Here is a 14,736-nt window from a genome sequence, read left to right as displayed (position 1 = left end):
TTGATGTTTTACTATTTATTTAAAAAGTTATCCAAGTGCAAACGCTTCGTCGTCGTCGTTCTTCTACCAAAACAGTTGTTTACTAACAAAACAAGCCGTTAGGTGGGACCATGTTCCGATTGTTGTGATGAAAGTGCCCCAGCGTCTTTGGGTGCAAGTGGTGTGCGGATTTATCACAGGATATGGTTAGTTTTACTGACACAAACGACTCCGTAAACATCAAGATGGCGTCAATTTTCTAATTATTTCGAGTTGTAAGTAAAAATGTTGAACGCGTTTTGGTGAGATTTGCACTATACGTTTGAGGACCGTTTTCAGTACCCTCCTGTTTAAATCTTAAAATTTGGCCTTAATTTCTAACTTTGGAGAAAATACTTACTTCGAAAGGAGAGTAGAGGTCTTTAGCTCCGTTTTCTCACCAACAACAAGTCGCGACTGATGCCCATCTCCGTTGTCAGGACGCGTTATAATGTACTTTTTTTGGGGTTTGTTTCACGTACATGGTTCACCCCTGTACCATGCGTGTTTTAACCCTAACAACCCCCAGGGACTCGTACTAAAAACGGCGAAATACATTTGACGCCCCAATTCCTGGTGGCTTTTGTATTCGCGGGGACGAATGATACGGAATGCTTGTGTATAAAAATAACGCTAAAGCACCTCAATTATGTGACCTGTCATTCCTCATGTAGCAGCTACCTACTAGGGTAAAACACCAGCGACTACCAACCCTTATCACTGTGTACAGGTCTTATTCAACTCGATATTTAAATGGTGAAACAAGAATACAATTACAACTCCAAGCATACCATTCAAAAGACTGAAGTTTCGTCAACATAATGTGATATATGAAAGCCCCATACGAACTAAAATAAGCATGTGACGACTCTTACGTAAAATATTTTTCAAGGCAGTTTTGAAATCCAATATGGCGGCTACCATGGGATGTACCGTTTTGAAAAGTGACTAAAATCATTTGAACAATGTTAGCGTACAATGTTAGCGTATGTGTAACATTTATTGATCTTACTCAAGTTTCCAGTTGTAATCAGCACAATAAAACAACATTTTGTTGCCTATATTACTGAAAGTATGAAACTTTTTATTCCTGGGGTCATGGTTTGAACTGAATTAATTCTTACCTTGTAATCGGTGGTTTTTTATCCTTAATGCCATCACAACTGAAACTCCAAAGTGCTTATTTGATTGTTATTATACACATTTTGGTCTCAGTTCACTCCACATTGCACTTTAAACCCGTTGCTGTTTGCTGGTTCCTAACGCGCGCGCCACAAACACAGTTTACGAACCAAAGAGACGACGAAACTGCAAAGTTTTATTCCCTAAATTGTTTACTTTACTCGTTTATTTAGTTTAAATTTACTTTGTTATTTAAAATTTAATTTAATTCATGTATATTATCCCTTTTTTTGCAACCAAATTACCCCGAAAAATTACACGATATTTCTAAAGTAGATACAATCAAATGTTTCTAACGTTTTTCATACATCTGGCTGCCGAAAACCATAGAGGAACGACTACGGATAAACGCATAGAGGAACGACTACGGATAAACGCATAGAGGAACGACTACGGAGAAGTGAATTATATACATATTTTTATTTTTTTTATTTTGCTTTTTTGTTTTGCTAGCACTTTCATAGATTTCAGTCTATATTAGTATTTTGAATTTCTTTAATAACCGTAATGCCAAAATAAATGTAACCTTAATGTTTGCATGCTTTAATGGTCTGCATGCTAAGAAAAATGGCAAAATCATCGTTGCCACATTAGTGGAGGCTTCACATACTCTGTTTCATTATTATAACAGTTTTTCATGAATTCTAGTTGTCATAGTAATGCAATAAAATGATAAAATTGCTTTAATATTTATGTATATATACTTCCAATACATAGCCTAATTTCACCAATTTCAACGTTTTGTGTGTAGTCTTATACCCAGTTTGGAGGTCAAACACATACCGGAATCAACAGAGAGAGAGAGAGAGAGAGAGAGAGAGAGAGAGAGAGAGAGAGAGAGAGAGAGAAAGGCAAAGGAATGAAGGGAAAGGGGCGGGGTGGAGGGGGGGAGAGGGTAGGTGGAGCTTTATACGCGTGTTCGTATCCATTTCTGCATAATGGAGTTTTTGTCTCTTGGTACAAGGACAAGTGTCGTTATTCTTTACGATTAGTGATTCACGATACCCTTATAATTACGCAACTGGGTGTAATGCACTATAGCAAAAAATCTCGTTCTGATACGAGTGTTCGTTACAGAAATAGTATTGCCCAAAAACGTGCTTGCACTGTCTCTGAAACCCATAGTAGGTATGCTGCTTAGTTGTAATCAAGTTTTTTTGTAATCAAGTATTTTTTACAAGCTAGCTATTGAATAAATTTGTATTTTTCTCATCAAAACATATGCCCCTCAATGGTAACTTTCCTCTTTTCAACGACTTTCTGGTCATTGCAACATTCGGTCCCCATAATTTCTTATGGTGCGAAAACAGAGGCGCAGGGACCGAAAAACGATTGCATCAACACTACGGCGATAATCGGCAAGTAAAAGAAACATCTTCATATTTCAAAGAGGTAAATAATGAAGATAATATATGCGCATTACGATTATACCAATTACATGAAAGAGCTGATAAGCTGCATGAATAACTGGTAAACTGTTCTGCAGAAAGTTGAGTAAAGCAAGTATTTACACCTAGGTACGAAAGTCAAGATGTCGTGACTCATAATACAGGACTTAAAAGAACGATTCTAATTTCAAAAAATAATTCCTTAAATTTGAGTCGGAATCGAGTTACTTTTTCAATAACGAATATTTTCAAATTAATCATCATAAATATGTAAATATTGATGTTTTACTATTTATTTAAAAAATTATCGAAGTGGCACGCTTCGTCGTCGTCTTCTACAAAACAGTTGTTTACTCGGTGAGGAAAAGTTTCCCGATTGTTGTGATAAAAGTGCCCCAGCGTCTGTGGGCACAAGTGGTGTGCGGATTTATCACAGGAAATGGTTAGTTTATTGACACAAGCGACTCCGTAAACATCGAGATGGCGTCAATCTTCTAAATACCTCGAGTTGTAAGTAAAAATGTTGAACGCGTTTTGGTGAGATTTGCACTACGTTTGAGACCGTTTTCAGTACCCCTATGTTTAAATCTGTTTAAATCTTAAAATTTGGCCTTAATTTCTAACTTTGGAGAAAATACTTACTTCGAAAGGATTCGAAAGGAGAGTAGGGGTCTTTAGCTCCGTTTCTCACCAACAAGAAGTCGCGACTGATGCCCATCTCCGATGTCAGGACGCGTTATAATGTACGTTTTATGGGACTGTACACGCTGATCGAACATGGTCCACTCTGGACCCTACGGTTATTTACCCTACCTTAGGGAACTCGTGGGCCTAATCATTTCAAAATTGTAGGGCAGTTAGCCTTCAAGGAGGAAATTTCGTGTAAAACTCTCAACTAATTTTTTATTAATGTCCCAAGAACAACGGTACCATCAAAGGATAGGTAGTAGGAAACCCAAGCTTTGAATTTAGGACAAGCGTAGGACCACAAGCCAGGCAACCTGGCGTCATAGGCTACCCAATGACAGGGACACTCCTACCGGATTTCACTTTTTCGCATTTACGGGATTAATTACATTAATTTCCATACGAAAACAGATCAGAAATGTCAGCCGCATAATTGCAACAAAAATAAGCTGTATAATACATGAAAATACTCACAAACATTTACGAGACTGACGTAGTTACAACATAACAACAACCACACCTTGACTCTTCCTTTGGTTTAAAAACATTATTCGTCCGATTCTCTTGCCGAAATGAAAACTCAAACAATTATTGATTTATTGGATTAACAAAAGGTAACGCACTGAAGTTAATGCAGCATGTTGAATATAAGATCAGTAATTAATAAAGGTAAGTTATCATGTCCAATAATCACCTTGAAATTTTTACTGGTTAAAAAAAATGCTACCCATCTACAACAACGCAATCGGATAAACACATCATCTACTTGTTAGATTCCTCGACACAAGACGAGTCTATTCACTGACGTCATCAATGCCGTACCGTATATCGGGAAACACTTTAGATTGAAGTATTCTATATATTGCTCTTAAATTGCAGCATTGTGTTTGTTATGAACTGAAAATAAAAAAGCTATGCTACGCAAGATATTGATTCTAACAGCAGACCCAGTCAGATGATTAAACAATTCAATTTAAAGGAATAAATTTACGACAGAGACGTAATTAAACAAAAATGTTTTATCATCATGAAGATCTGAAACAAAAAAGTATTATACAGCATTCGGATAGCGTATGACTTCATGCTTAGCTCACCACACATTGTAAATCAATATTCTCATACAAGCATCCCGTAAATCTATTTTGCTACAACTGAACAACATTATCTTCTGCAACATCCCTAGAGAAGGGTATCACATGCAATGTAGTACAAGGAAATTTCAGTTACATGAAAAGTACGGTACTTAAAACATTAATAAAAAAGAATGAGCCCGTGTTAGATGTCTGGCACGGTTGCTGCCAATACTGTCTAAGAAGTTTGTGCATGTGATAACTAATAAAAATACAAAATCTACCCGTGAAATAATCTTGGTTATATGATTGGTTAGGTCCACCATACAATGCATCGTCATATGATAGTAAACAGGATGAGCAAATATACGAATTTAGTTAAATGAATTTAATGGATAAAACTGGAAACTAAGAAATGCCAGCAATGAACCGATCTTATGGAAGATCATTTCTCAACAGGATAGGGCATACAGGTACTCACAACCAAAGCAAACTTTGAAAACACTCGCTAAAGAGATAAGCAATTACAAAGATAATATAGATTTTGATGTGTGAATACAAAATCCTAACATTCCTGGAAATCGTGAAATCGCGACAATTGCACGATGACATTTCACGAGACTGGCGTCTACACAAAATGCTTACATGAAAGAAAGTAGTGGAGGGAAGGCATTGCAAGCCTAACCTCTTACTGGGAAAGCTGCCGTAAAAACTTCACTGATATTGATGAAAATTGTGGTGATGATTTGGGGGGGGGGGGAGACGTAAAGAGATGGAAGCAAAGACTGGAAGCATCGGATTTCACACAAGAAAGGAATAAAGGACCGATTAAAAAAATTGACTGGGAGAGTTCGAAATCGAATAATTGATGAATGTCGTGATGAAAAAGATGCATGATTTAGACTCAACCTACGCAACCGTAGTTAATACCTAACTAACACTTCAAATACATAACTCCGAATCTAAGGAAACTGAGGCACAGAATGTGAAAACTTTACTTTCTTCTTCACACGTCCCTAGTCCCTACATGGCGTCTACCTCTCGAGTTTTCACTTAAAATTTTGCAGCATGGGGCCTTTTCCATTCTCAGGTTTTCTGGTATAAAACACAGTCGTCCGACATGTAAGCTTCAATTATTAATATTATATTTCACTAGATGAAACTTATTCACATGGAACAAGCACACCAAAGGGGCCATTGACTTGAAATTCAAGCTTCCAAAGAATGTCGGTTTCAACATCCCACAACAGACCCAACACCGTAGCAGTAACTGATCGTGATACAGAGCCAGTGATTTTGTATCGCCCTAGGGAAGTCACGAACCCGCGACATCTAAGTAGCATACCACGCACTAACCACTACACCAGATTGAAAAAGAACAGTAAATTTGGCCCAAGCTCTGCATCATAAGAAAAGACCCATCACTTTTGCAGGAGCTCCCAATGCATAATATGCGGTGTCCATAAAGTCTCAGTACGATTACAAGTATTTATTGCCCTGAATGGTACTGGGATTTTATGGGAACCCTCTACTAGTTTGTATAAAAGAAAAACTCTTCTTGTCACCTCGTCAGGGGTTTCGTTTACTCTAACCCCACTCAACCCTCGTTGAGAGAAGCCCGAGACAGTGAAATCACGAGACTTCAGCCGAGTTGCAAACTGAAGCATATTTTCAGCTCTCTGACACTGGCGCAAGCACTTACTATCGCCACTGAGTTACAGCGCTTGTAATCATACATCAAAACAAAAACAACAAGCACATATGTAAAGCACACTCACTTATATATATATATATTATATCTATATATATATAATAATATATATATATATATCACATATATATAATATATATATATATATATATATATATATATATATATATATATATATATATATATATATAAATCTATATAACTATCTAATCTATCTATATTTCTAGATGGCATATACAAAACACACACACACACACACACACATATATATATATATATATATATATATATATATATATATATATATATATATATAATGCTTAACTTATACCCCACTTGTTGGCGAAGTCGATAACCTCACTGAAGTCCCAATTTTTCCTCGGAGAGAACGAAATTATTATCAACTAAAAATTCCCCTTCGGTTGACATATATGAAAATATATTAGTTCTGAGGTAGTGCGAATCGGATATTAAAGGTCATTTGTAGCTTAATGCGCGCACGCACGCACACACACACACACACACACACACACACACACACACACACATATATATATATATATATATATATAGATATATATTATATATATATATATATATATATATATATATATATAATACAATACAGAACGCATCCTTTTTTTTCACGATAGTTTAGTTAGTTTACTACAAAAATATACAATATAGTATATAAGTACATAAATTTATACAAGAGTGCATTATTTTAATTACAAAAATCATTAAGAGGAAAAGATTGTTTTCCTCTGTTCATACACTTATATTTTGTCCACAATATAATATCAAACACATTTTACCCAACTGACCAAAGCATACAGAATCCAAAGAAACTTTGGCAGCCCTATAGCTGACTCTCTCGAACTGATGTTCCTTTCCTGTTTCCGACTCCTAATTGAAAGTGTCCATCCAGCAGCAGCGGAGGAGGATCCTACAGAGAAAGTATCCATGCAGCAACCCTCCCCTTTTGACATTCAAGACTAGTCACCCGTATTGACACAGCGTCCCACGCTTCAAATATTCCTTGAATGGGACGCTATTATGACTCCTCTCTGAAGCCCGGCCCAGTGCACATTGTGTTTAAATGAAGGCCTTGGGTTTGCCAGGTTTAGGTTTGCGTTTTTGTTGATTTTGTCGAATATCTCTTGGGCTTCTGCCAAGTGGTAGAGGTTCTGGGGATAATCATAAGAACGTCACGTATTCACAACAAGAGCGGACACATACAACTCCCATCTGAGGGCGGCAGAGTGCATGGAACTTAAAAAATTCTATTTTCTGTACAGACAAATCTGCTTACGTAGTACATAAATATATACACAAATAATCACAAGATAACACACACACACACACACACACACACACACACACACACACACACACGCATATGTATAAAATACTAATAGATGATACTTTTTTTCTCAGACAATTTCTATTGAAGTCAACGGTAATCATTGCATAGAACATTCTCTCCCTTTTACCTCCAGTTTGTTTGTTTGTTTGTATGATGTTTTTGCGTTGCATGGAACCAGTGTTTATTCAGCAACGAGACCACGGCTTTACATGACTTCCGAACTTTGTCGAGAGTGAACTTCTATCACCAGAAATACACATCTCTAACACCTCAGTGGAATGCCCGAAAATCGAACTCGCGGCCACCGAGGTAGCAGGTCAAGACCATACCGATGACGCCACTGAGGCGCTCTTTTTACCTTCAGTGATGCTTCTCAAGGCTACAATTTCGGTTGAACTATTTATAAGCTGTTTGTTTTCCTCTGTCATCCGGCTGATCCTTTGCCCTCTCTCTTTAGCCAATTATAGAGACTTTTCAGAGAGGGTTTTTTTCGTCCTCGAACAAAAGGGTACTACTAAATATATATACGGTCAATATAGTGCGCGTTTCCACTGTATGTTAATTCAGTCCCGACGGCATCGCCACAAGGCGGAGAAACTGATACCGATTATTAAACGGGCGAAAACACGCACAATCTTTTATAATAATTTCTGAGAGGTATAGGGGGAGATCGTTTGTTTGTATGGTGTTTTTACGTTTCGTGGAACCAGTGGTTCTTCAGCAACGGGACCAACGGCTTTACGTGCAGAGCCGGTCTTCTAGATTATTCCAAAAGAGTTACCAGAGGAGAGACAGATGAAAGAATGCATCTAGATATCCGACTATTTGCCTGCTTTGACAAAGGTCTTCTATCTGAAGAACCTTCATCAAGGGACAAAGTATACTCGAAGAAGCTATCTTCTTTCTGCAGAGCCGGTCTTCTATATTATTTCTACAGTTACCAGAGGGGTGACAGATGCAAGAATGCATCTAGGTATCCGACCATTTGCCCGCTTTGACAAAGGTCTTCTATTTGAAGAATCTTCATCAAGTGACATAGCATACTTGAAGAAACTATATTCTTTCTGCAGAGCTGTTCTTCTAGATTATTCTAACAGAATTACCAGAGGGGAGACAGATTCTGTTGGAATAATCTAGAAGACTCTTCAGATAGAAGACCTCTGTCAAAGCAGGCAAATAGTCGGATGTCTAGATGCATTCTTGCATCTGTCACCCCTCTGCTAATTCTGTTGGAATTATCTAGAAGACCGGCTCTGCAGAAAGAAGATAGCTTCTTCAAGTATGCTATGACCCTTGATGAAGACTCTTCAGATAGAACACTTTTGTCAAAGGGGGCAAATAGTCGGATATCTTGATGCATTATTGTATATGTCTCCCCTCTGGTAATTCTGTTGGAATTATCTAGAAGACCGGCTCTGCAGAAAGAATATAGCTTCTTCGAGTATGCTATGTCCCTTGATGAAGAATCTTCAGATAGAAGACCTTTGGAAATTATGCTTCGGTACATAAGTGATCGGAACTCCCTGACCAAATTGTCGAGGTCTTCTTCACTGTGAATGATTAAAGGAAATCCAAGGCTGTTTGGAGGCAGGAGGAAGAGCTCTCAGAGCAAGAGCCATCAGTAATTTGGAGGCACGAGGAAGAGCTCTCAGAGCAAGAGCCATCAGTAATTTGGAGGCAAGAGGAAAAGCTCTCAGAGCAAGAGCCATCAGTAATTTGGAGGCAAGAGGAAAAGCTCTCAGAGCAAAGAGCCATCAGTAAATTTGGAGGCATGAGGAAAAAGTTCTCAGGTAAGGCGTAACCTTTCCTAGTGGTTACCAATCCAAGTACTAACTAAACCCAGCATAGCTTCATTTCACTGACTGGGAGACCAGGGAGCGATGGCTAACTCGTAGATGGAGACCCTATGCAGTAAAACTTCCATTTCAGGTACTTCACATAACTAGAAAAAAGGCTCATAAGCAGCATGTGAAGCGTCCTACAAACACTGCGCCATTCATCCCTATCTCGGTCTCATTCTCAGGCTTCCTGGACACTATGAGGGCCCTTCCTTTCTAATACCTCCTTCACACCATCCACCTATGTCCCCCTCCTACATCTTCCCGTCTTTCTTCCTAACTCTTCTTGATGATCCTCTTCGCACCGAACTATCATGATCCATTCTTTCCACAAGCTCAAACCATATCAAAATACTCTGGTTCTCTCATTCTTTCCTTTGGAAACTTTCCCCTTCCTAGAAATACCTTATCAACCCTGTCTGCCACTCACTCACACCACCATCATGTCGCACATTCTTATTATTATTATTATTCAGTGGATGAAACCTATTCTTATGGAACAAGCCCACAGGGCCATAGCTTGAAATTCAAGTTTCCGAGTATGGTGTTCATTAGGAAGAAGTAAGAGGAGGTAAAGGGAAAAACAGAATGAAGAGAGCCCACTTATTAAAAAAAGACAAAAAAATGTTATTCAGCTCCACCTGCACATTCAACAATCTACAAAATGCTCACCGCCTAGGTCTAGCAGTGCAATTGTTCACACAAATAATGCATACATTTCGATTTTGTCGAGACTTTATTAACGTGTACTGGGTGTTGAATTGAATTTCATATAGAATTCAGGCCAAAGGGCAAGCACTGGGACCTACTAGGCCATTCAGCGCTGAATCAACTGTTAGGAGAGGGTGGAAAGTAAGATGGAAGAAAGAGAATATGAAAGGAGGTACTGTAACAGAAAGGAGAGGGGATGCAGCTAGGGGCCGAAGGCACGTTGCAAAGAACCTTAAGTAATGGCCTACAGTGCACCGCACAAGGTGCCCTAACTGCACTATCTTCTCCTACGGGATGTATTGGATGTTGACTACTGAGCAAATCCAAATATCTCACTACTTCCAAAATCTCTTGTACATCTTTGGCATGTGGATTCTATGTGACGAATCTATTGCCAAATATCGGTATTCAACCAGGCTGCAGCTTTGAAGTAAATCTAGCCACTTTAAAGCTACAAAGATACTTCTAATAAAAGAAGCTGGTCCTGAGTCACAGGGTGTACTTTCGAGTCTCAGAACTCTGTTTCAAGTACAGAAGTTAGGAAGTTATGTTTGTGAAGTAGAACACAGTTCCTAGTCACAGACTTACTTTTTCTTTGCATCGTCCCTTGGCCCCTAGCTGCAACTTCTCTCATTTCTTTTACTGTACCTCCGTTCAGGTTCTCTTTCTTTTATCTGATTTTCACGAGATTATGAATTTCTTCTTATTATTATCATAATCGTAAACAAATTAGCTGTCAACCAAGAACAAGAATAAGATTTTTAGCGTAAGTTACATTGCTTTATGATCGATTTTCCGCTGCAAAGTGGCAAAGAGCCAATCGCAACCGTTATATTGGGTTATCAGACTTGAAAATGCCGGAAACCATTGTATAAACAAAATTCTATGAAAACACCTCCTGCACTGCCGTCGGAAAGTTGTATAAACAAATAGATTATTTGAGTTTTCTTCTCTCTTTCTCTCTCCCCCCTATATATATATATATATATATATATATATATAGATATTATATACATATATATATATATATATATATATAATATATAAAATATATATATATATATATATATATATATATATATTATATATATATATAGTATATACTCATTAAGCTATAAATGTCCTTTAACATCTAAATTCGCTCTCCTCAGAAATAATATATTTTCATATGTGTTTACAGAAGGGGAATATTTAGTTGATGGTAATTTCGTTGGCTCTTGGGGACGAAGGTAGGAACCAAGAAATCAGGACATACAGTGAAGCGCCTTTAACCACTCAATAATATATATATATATGATATATATTATATATATATATATATATATATATATATATATATATAATATACACCATAGCTAACCAATTGAGGAGAGGCACAAGTTGCCCTCCACACGAAGACCGAATCATCAGAAGCGGGAGACTACCAAACAGCCTCATTCAATACCGACGCAAACACCCGACGTAAGAAATGAGATTTCCATTTCTGCCGAACACAGAAGACGCATTTGTATGTTTATAGGGACAGGGAATGGGACCACGGGGGCTGGAGGTGATGGGGAGTCGCGAACTGACATCTCATCTCGTTGTGTTTATTTTGACTTAACTTTATGATACTAACGAAGATGGGAAATGGATGGTCCTCACGAGAGAGAGAGAGAGAGAGAGAGAGAGAGAGAGAGAGAGAGAGAGAGACCTTACCTTACATCTTGTTCGGGTTGCCCCAGGTCCCTCAGTGTGAGGCACCTCTAATGTCTACCAGAGAGATGCTAATGCCTCTTCCGGTATATTTTGCATCTTCCAATCTTGGATGGTCTGGGATGCAGCTTAGATATTTGTCGAGCTTATTCTTAAACACATCTACGCTCACTCCTGATATATTCCTCAGATGAACTGGCAACGCATTGAATATACGTTGTATTGTCGATGCTCGTTGCGTAGTGGATTAATGTCCCAAGTACTTTCCTTAGTTTTCCTGGTATAGTTTTGGGCACTATTAATCTACCTCTGCTTGCTCTTTCTGATATTTTTAGCTCCATGATGTTTTCGGCAATTCCTTCTATCTGTTTCCATGCCCGTATTATCATGTAGCGTTCTCTTCTCCTTTCTAGACTATATAATTTAAAAAATTGTAGTCTTTCCTAGTAGTCAAGATCCTTAACTTCTTCTATTCTAGCTGTAAAGGACCTTTGTACACTCTATTTGTGCAATATCCTTTTGATAGTGTGGGTACCATATCATATTGCAATATTCAAGTGGACTAGGAACATACGTTTTATAAAGCATAACCATGTGTTCAGCTTTTCTTGTTTTGAAGTGCCTTAACAACATTCCCATTTTTGCTTTGCATTTTGCCAATAGAATTGCTATTTGATCATTGCATACCATGTTTCTATTCAACTTCACACCAAGGTCTTTGACTGCTTCCTTATTAGTGATTGTCTCGTTATTAGGTCCCCTATATGCATATAGCTTTCATTCATTATCTCTATAATTTATTGATTCAAATTTATCAGAGTTAAATACCATCCTATTTACCTCTGCCCATTCATATACTTTGTTAAGGTCTCTTTGTAGCGAGTTCCTATCTTCATCACAAGTAATTTCTCTACTTATTCTTGTAACATCGGCGAAACTACTCATTACCGAGTCTTTAACATTACTGTCTATGTCTGCAATCATAATAACAAACAGCAATGCAGCTAACACCGTACCTTGTGGCACACCGGATATTACCTTAGCTTCATCCGATTTCTTATCGTTTGCAATAACTATCTGTTTTCTGTTGTGTTATTCTTTTATCCATCTTCCTACTTTGTCCACTATATTATGTTTCTAATTTTCTTCGCTAATATATTATGGTCTACATTTTCAAATCTGGCAAAGTCTAGATAAAAACCACATCTGTTTCTTTTCTGTTTATCATATTTTTATATATGTTCTAACAGTGGACTAACAGTTGGGTTTGTGTACTTTTTCCGGGTACAAAACCAAACTGTCCTATATTAAACAAATTATTTTTTATTAAATGTTTCATAATAATTTCCTTCATTACCATTTCATACACTTTCATAATATGTGATGTTAGACTCACAGGCCTATAATTACTTGCCTCTAGTCTTGATCCACTTTTGAAAGTAGGGGTAATATATGCTAATTTATACTCCTCATAAATCTTGCCTGTATCTACACTTTGCCTTAATAGTATTGCAAGGGGCTTTGCGATAGAATGAACTATTTTCTTTAACAAAATAGCAGGGACACCATCAGGCCCAGCTACTGCTCCATTTTTAATTTCATTAATAGCCTGCACAATATTGGCTTAATTAATATCTATGTCTGATGAATATTCATTATTTTCATTCCTTATTTCTGTATAATTTTCTTTATTATCAATTTTAGGGGTAAATTCTCTCTTATATCTTTCTGCTAATTTGTTGCATATTTCCTTTTTTCATTCGTTAATCTCCCTTCATTTCTTAGAGAGAGAGAGAGAGAGAGAGAGAGAGAGAGGAGAGAGAGAGAATCAAGAGAAGAAACGAAGAAAACATGATGAAAATAAAAAAGTGTATCGCTCGTCCCTTCTAGATTCAGGTGGCCTTATGCCAGCGCGGGCTCTTGCTCTCGGGCAGCCCGTAGAAATGAGCGAAAGATGCAGTCCATACGGAGAAGAGGAATGAGAGGAAATAATAATAATAACAAGAATGAACAAATTTCGACCGATATTCAGGAGGCAGCATCATCTGCCATTAGGTGATGGAAATGTCTAAAAAGGTATTGAAACGTTACCATGAAAATATTATGTTCCTTCTCAAATAATTATATGTGTGGATATGATGGGTTAGTGTCGTGGCATGCCGCGCTGATGTTGGAGGTTTGGTGGTCTCCCACAGGGCGATTGAAAATCACAGACTCTATGTGGTGCTCAGTTACTGATGCAGTGTGGGGTCTTTAGAGGTGGAAGGTTGAAACCAACATTCTTTGGAAGCTTGAGTTTCAGGTCATGGCCCCTTGGCAAAGTCTGATTGTTCCATGTGAATAGGTTTCATACTGAAATAATATATATATATATATATATATATATATATATATATATATATATATATATATATATATATATATATATATATAATATATATATATATATATATATATATATATATATATATATATATATTATATATATATATATATACAGAAACCAAAGACGGGCTGCACATTTGATAGAAAAGCGAATAGACCAAGAGTCCGTGATTAAAAAACTACAGAAAACAATAAAAGCAGAAACACCAATAATAATAATAATAATAATAATAATAATAATAATAATAATAATAATAATAGTAATAATAATAATAATAATAATAATATCTATTTGTATATTCGTGATACTCTTCCTAAAATACGTGTTCGAAATGCAGATGTAATCATTGGAATCGACACACAAGGTAAGGAACGTCATGCATTATAATATTTGTATTACTGTATAACTATATATATATATATATATATATATATATATATATATATATATATAATACTATATATATTGCTACTTTCAAAATGCATATATCCCCTCTTAGACTGTATAAAATGTTATGTAGAGTTTGGCTACATTTTTTCAGATTCCTAGCTAGCTTAGAATTAGGATGTTTTAAATGTGTGTTCAGATTTCGCATAACATAATATAAAAAGAATATATAACATAGTAAAGAAAAAGAGAGAGAGATTATCTTTGTCCGTTCGAAGCCAGAGTTGTTTTTTAAAA

Source organism: Macrobrachium nipponense, chromosome 8 (genome assembly GCF_015104395.2).
Source record: "Macrobrachium nipponense isolate FS-2020 chromosome 8, ASM1510439v2, whole genome shotgun sequence".
In the NCBI taxonomy this organism is placed as follows: domain Eukaryota; kingdom Metazoa; phylum Arthropoda; class Malacostraca; order Decapoda; family Palaemonidae; genus Macrobrachium; species Macrobrachium nipponense.
This window is presented reverse-complemented; position numbering follows the sequence as displayed.